Consider the following 6,686-nt stretch of genomic DNA (forward strand, 5'->3'; position numbering starts at 1 on the left):
ACACTAAGTAGCTGCTGCTCACATGCTGACTAGACCAGGCACGCACGTGCGTCCTTGTGCGCTATTGATTTTGTCCATCCACATCAGAAGCAATCAGGACACGCAGGTTGAAATATCAAAACGAACTCTGAACCACCTATATTAACTTGGGGACAGGTTGAAACGCATGAGACATTCAACTCGGGTTTCCTAGTAGGGAACTCCTTCCTCTTTCCTTTTATTCCCATTTTTGTAGCATTTTTTTTGTCTTTTTTTTATTGCAGGAAAAAACAGTATACATACAGGAAGTATACAAACAGACAATGATAACAGGGGGTACAACAAATTACAGATTACACAAAGACCTTAAAATATGCACACATTGATTGTTTTAACAGCTTTCTTATTAGAATAATGTAGAATGGTCTTAATGTACTGCTCAAATTCCTTATAGAAAACACGGAAGAGTGTTTTTTTTATTAGTGAATTTACATTTATGAATATGAAATTTTTCCATTAGCACAATGATGGTCAGAGAGAGAGAGGTCATGAGCAGATGAGCTCCTGCATTTTTCTGCATGTTTAGAAAAAAAGATAGATTTAGAGTTGATAAAGTTGGATTTTTTGGCAGGGACACAACATAACACAACATCTACAACATAACATTCACTCCAAACCTACAACCTAATTTTGGACAGACCAGATACAACTTCAATTAGCACTGAGGTGTGAAGTGAAAAGTGTCGAAGCCTTTGAGCCCAACACTTGGCAGGAGTCTCACAGGCTACCTCTCCCAAATCCAGAGGCCTTGAAGCACCCTCCTGCTGTTCAGGGCCATCCACTGGCATTTTCTAAAAGAAATCTGCCTCCAGAAATAAAGCTTCTCCCAAGTGGGTGTGACACCCCCTACTCCTGCTGCACTGCTGCTTGGATTCCACCTGGCGATCTGTTCACCGTCTGTCCTGGCTTGTCTCCCCTGTCTGGTACATGTACCCCACCACAATCCCCCCTCTCTACTGATCTTTCGCTCGCCTCCAGCACACAAGCACTGTTGGGGCGAGTGACTCTGAACTTACAATGGCTAGCCCCAAGTCGTTATTTTTTTTTCTTGTGCATTTTGCTATTTTACTATTTGCCTCATTACTCCTGCCTCATTACTCCTCATTACTCCTCCTTTGTTGACTATGAACTTTCTCTTTTACCCAACCGTGGGACAGACTATGTTTGTTCCCATACTCGGGACTCTGACTCTCTATTGGTTACACAGATTTTTGGCCCCCCATCCTATTCTAACCACCTCTTGCTGGCTTTGTATTCATGTTACCTGATGAAATTGCTGTATAATATGATCCTGTTGCCATCTAATGCACATTCAAATGTCATAAATCAACCCTGCAGAGCTCTCCCTGTCCTCTGCCGTGCCTTGACTGTATTACTGTTGACGATATCTGGAAATGTGCATGTACACACTGGCCCATCTACTGTTGCTAGCCCCAATTCTGACTCTGATATCTGCTTCACTGATTTCTGCTCTCGTAAAAGCCTGGGTTTTCTTCACGTTAACACTAGAAGCTTATTACCTAAAATGGATAAATTGAAAGTGTGGGTTCACAGCTCCAATCCAGATGTGTTGGTCATTACTGAAACGTGGTTAAGAAAGAGTGTTTTGAATACTGATGTTAACCTTTCTGGCTATAACCTTTCTCGGCAAGACAGATCTTCCAAAGGTGGGGGAGTGGCAATCTTTACCAAGGATCACCTTCAGTGCTTGGTTGTCTCTTCCAAGTCTATCCCCATACAATTTGATTAGCTGGTTATAAGCATTAAACTTTCTAATAGCTGTTCGCCTTCTCTTGCGAGGTGTTATCATCCTCCATCAGCACCGGCCTGTACTCTACCTGCCATAATCTCTCTCTTGGCCCCTTACACTAAGTCTGAATTTGTCCTGCTAGCTGACCTAACCTGGCACATGCTTTAACCACCTGACCAAGTCCTAAAGCAATGGGACTCCCTAAATATTTCTCCAAACACCCAGAAAAGGCTACTCTCTTCTATGTTATCCTCACAAATAATCCTGATAGGTACCAATCTGGTGTTTTCTGTAATGACCTTAGTGATCACTGTTTTACAGCCTGTGTTGGTAATGACTGATCAGTGAAACGTCCTGTCCTGATTTGTCATAGACGCTTGCTAAAAAACTTTCCTGAGCAAGCCTTCCTTCATGACCTGGCCTCTGTAAATTGGTATAGAATCAGCTTTATCCCCTCTGTCGAAGAAGCTTGGACCTTCTTGTTTGATATCTTCAGTGATATTGTCAACAAACACGGCCCCATAAAGAAAATTAGAATTAAAAACAGGTTCAGCCCCTGGTTCGACCGTGATCTGGCAGAGTTACTCCACCTCAATAATTCCATTTGGCAAAATGCTCGGCACACGCATACTCAGGCTGACTGGCTCTCATTCATGCCAATGAGAAATAAGTGCACTCAGGCTCTCCGGAAGGCCAAAGTTAGTAACTTTAAGGAGCGGTTCTCTCTCTGTGGGTCTAACCCCTAGAAGTTCTGGAAAACGGTTAAAGACCCTCCTCCTCACAGCTGCACATGTCCCTTAAAGTTGATGATGTGGTTGTTACCGACAAGAAGCACATGACTGAGCTTTTTATCACCACTTCATTAAGTCAGGATTCCTATTTGACTCAGCCATGCCTCCTTGCCCGTCCAACATTTCCTCATCTCCCACCCCTTCTAATGCGACTAGCCCCGATGCTCCTCCCTATTTTTACCCTGCCCCGTATCATATCTTTGGCCATGCCGGATTAAGTGATATGACATGCTATTCCATAAAATCATTTCTCTGTAATCCTTTCAACGTGGGGACCTCAAGTCCCCACGTAAAGGGGCTTATATAGGGTTGGGAGAGAGGGCCGTGTTTCATAGTTTACAACCAGTGTCTGTTCACATGGGCGGGGCCACTGAGTTGAGCATAGTTCACTCATGAAAACCAATTCTCTCATTTAGGTGCTAAAATTACATTTCATCTTTTCACAAATAGTTTCATATTTAAACATTTAAATTGCACAACAATTCCATGTGAATCTGATAACTAGAATGTGTAAACTTTCCAAGATACAGTTTATGTCGTCCTATCATCAGTAATAATGTCTCAGACGCCAACTGATCTGACATCATATTCATTAAGTACCAACGCATATTTTCAACTGGTTGGATTACCGAAATATGGTTCAGTTTCCCACCTTTTGATGTTACCAGACTCTCCATGTTAACAATGGAATTTTCAATAGTCACATCGGTAGAGTAGAGAAAGGAAAAAGGGGAAAGGTTTATGGGGGTCATAAACCTCCCCATCAGGCCAACATCATGACACCCACTACAAAGTTTCTCCCTGCAGTCGGTCACTGAGTCCGAGGTGCTGTCACGACTTGCGCCGAAGTCGGTCCCTCTCCTTGTTCGGGTGGCGTTCGGCGGTCGACGTCACCGGTCTTCTAGCCATCGCTGCTCCACCTTTCATTTTCCATTTGTTTTGTCTTGGTTTTCCACACACCTGGTTCACATTCCCTCATCTGACTAAATGTATATTACCCTCTGTTCCCCTCATGTCTGTGTGTGGAATTGTTTGTTTGTTACGTGTGGTTCGCATCAGGCTGGCTTGCGCCGGGTATGTGTTTGACCCGTGTGTTCTGTTTATTGTACCGTTTGTGTACTTCGGGCGTGATCGCTGTTTTCCTTTGGCATGAATAAAGTGTGCCTGTTATCACCCATCTCTGCTCTCCTGCACCTGACTTACCTTTAACTAGTTGCGCACATCGTGACAGAATTCCACACCAGGAGCAGGTACCCCTGTTGTAGGGGTCGAGGAGCGCGTCCGGGAGCACACGACGATGCTCCACCATCTCGGCGCCGTCATGGGCCGCGTCGTCCAGACAATGGACCGCTGGGAGAGATAGGGAGTCCCTCCAGCGCCCTCCCCAGCACAACAGGGGTCTCCACTACTCGCCCCTGCTGCACCCAGTCCCAGTGGGATTCATCTCGCCCTTCCCGGGGAGTTTGATGGGATGGCGGCACGCTGCCAGGGGTTCCTGCTGCAGCTGGAGCTGTATCTGGCGACCGTCTACCCAGCTCCTTCGGGACGTGAGAGGGTGTCCGCCCTCATCTCGTGCCTCTCGGGGAAAGCCCTGGAGTGGGCCAACGCCGTGTGGGTAGAAGGAGATGCGGCGCTGGACCACTTTGAGGAGTTCACCCGCCGCTTCCGGGCAGTCTTCGACCACCCGCCCGAGGGTAGAGCAGCGGGTGAACATCTTTTCCACCTGAGGCAGGGGATGAGGAGCGCCCAGGAGTTTGCCTTGGACCTACGGACCCTGGCCGCCGGAGCGGAATGGAAATACAGGGCCCTGATTGACCACTATCGCTGCAGCCTGCATGAGGATGTCCGTCGGGAGTTGGCCTGCAGGGACACCACCCTCATGTTTGATCAGCTGGTGGACCTGTCCATACGGCTGGATAACCTGCTGGCCACCCGCGGACGTTCAGACGCAGCTCTGTTGGTTCCATCTCCCAGCACCACCGCTCTGGTGCCTATGGAGCTGGGAGGTACTGCGCTCAGGGAGGCTGGAGGAGGGGCCTCCACGTGCACCATCTGTGGCCGCAGAGGGCACACTGCCGGTCGGTGTCGGGTTGGTTCCTCTGGGGGTCGAGGCAGCAGGCAGGGCAGTCTGGCGTCACCCCAGGTGAGCCTGCACCATTCTCATCCGGGGCCCTCTGTTGCCCACCTGTTTTTGCAAGTCAACTTTACTGAGTTTTCCCCACATTCCCAGCATAAGGCGCTCGTCGATTCAGGCGCGGCTGGGAATTTCATAGACAGATCATTTGCCCATAGTTTAGGGATCCTCATTGTTCCAGTGGCTAAGCCTTTCCCAGTTCACGCCTTAGACAGTCGACCAATAGGGTCAGAGTTAATTAGGGAGGCCACCGCTCTCCTGGGTTGGTGACGCAGGGGGGTCACAAGGAGAGAATCAGTCTCCTCCTCATTGACTCTCCTGCGTTTCCCGTGGTGCTAGGCCTTCCCTGAGTAGCCTGTCATGGCCCCATTGTTTCATGGCAACGGGGGGGGCTCTCACGGGGTGGTCGCGAGAGTGCTCGGGGAGGTGTTTAGGGGTTTCAGTTGGTGCTACTACGGTGGAAAGTCCAGACCAGGTCTCCACCGTGCGCATTCCACCCGAATATTCAGATTTGTCTCTCGTCTTCTCCAAGAAGAAGGCGACTCAATTACCACCCCATCATCGGGGGGATTGTGCGATGAACCTCCAGGTAGACGCCGCACTTCCCAGGAGTCACATGTATACCCTGTTTTTGTGAAGATGAAGGAGTGAGGTCTGCGCCTGTGTATTGACTATCGAGCCCTTAACCTGTCTAGGATAGTGGGCAGTATTTTCACGGCCGGATAAAAAACGTACCCGATTTAATCTGGTTACTGCTCCTGCCCAGAAACTAGAATATGCATATAATTCGTAGATTTGGATAGAAAACACTCTAAAGTTTCTAAAACTGTTTGAATGGTGTCTGTGAGTATAACAGAACTCATATGGCAGGCCAAAACCTGAGAAGATTCCATACAGGAAGTGGCCTGTCTGACAATTTCTTGTCCTTCTGTTGCCTCTCTATCAAAAATACAGTATCTCTGCTGTAACGTGACAATTTCTAAGGCTTCCATTGGCTGTCTGAAGGTGCCAGAAAGTGGATTGGGGTGTCTGCTATCTCTGGGCAAAGAACAGCAGGAGATTTTGTGAGTGGTCAGGCTGGGAACAGTGACACTAGAGATGCGCGTTCATGAGAATTCTCAATATTTTCTTTCAGCCTTTGAATGAATACAATGTCGCCCGGTTGGAATATTATCGCTATTTTACGAAAAAAATTGCATAAAAATTGATTTTAAAAGCGTTTGACATGCTTGTAAGTACGGTAATGGAATATTTGGATTTTTTTTGTCACGAAATGCGCCGGCACGTCACCCTTCGGATAGGGACCTGAACGCACAAACAAAACGGAGCTATTTGAATATAACTATGGATTATTTTGAACCAAAAAAACATTTGTTGTTGAAGTAGAAGTCCTGGGAGTGCATTCTGACGAAGAACAGCAAAGGTAATCCAATTTTTCTACTAGTAATTCTGAGTTTACTGAGCCTCGACGTTGGCGTGTGTCTGTTTAGCTAGCCGTGATGGCCGAGCTATGTACTCAGAATATTGCAAAATGTGCTTTTGCCGAAAAGCTATTTTAAAATCTGACACCGCGATTGCATAAAGGAGTTCTGTATCTATAATTCTTTAAATAATTGTTATGTATTTTGTGAACGTTTATCATGAGTAATTTAGTAAATTCACCGGAAGTTTTTGGTGGGTATGCTAGTGGGTATGCTAGTTCTGAACATCACATGCTAATATAAAAAGCAGTTTTTTTATATAGATATGAACTTGATTGAACAAAACATGCATGTATTGTATAACATAATGTCCTAGGAGTGTCATCTGATGAAGATCATCAAAAGGTTAGTGCTGCATTTAGCTGTGTTTTTGTTTTTTTGTGACATATATGCTTGCTTTGAAAATGGCTGTGTGATTATGTCTGGCTGGGTACTCTCCTGACATAATCTAATGTTTTGCTTTCGCTGTAAAGCCTTTTTGAAATTGGACA

This window comes from Salmo salar, chromosome ssa11 (assembly GCF_905237065.1).
Source record: "Salmo salar chromosome ssa11, Ssal_v3.1, whole genome shotgun sequence".
Classification (NCBI taxonomy): domain Eukaryota; kingdom Metazoa; phylum Chordata; class Actinopteri; order Salmoniformes; family Salmonidae; genus Salmo; species Salmo salar.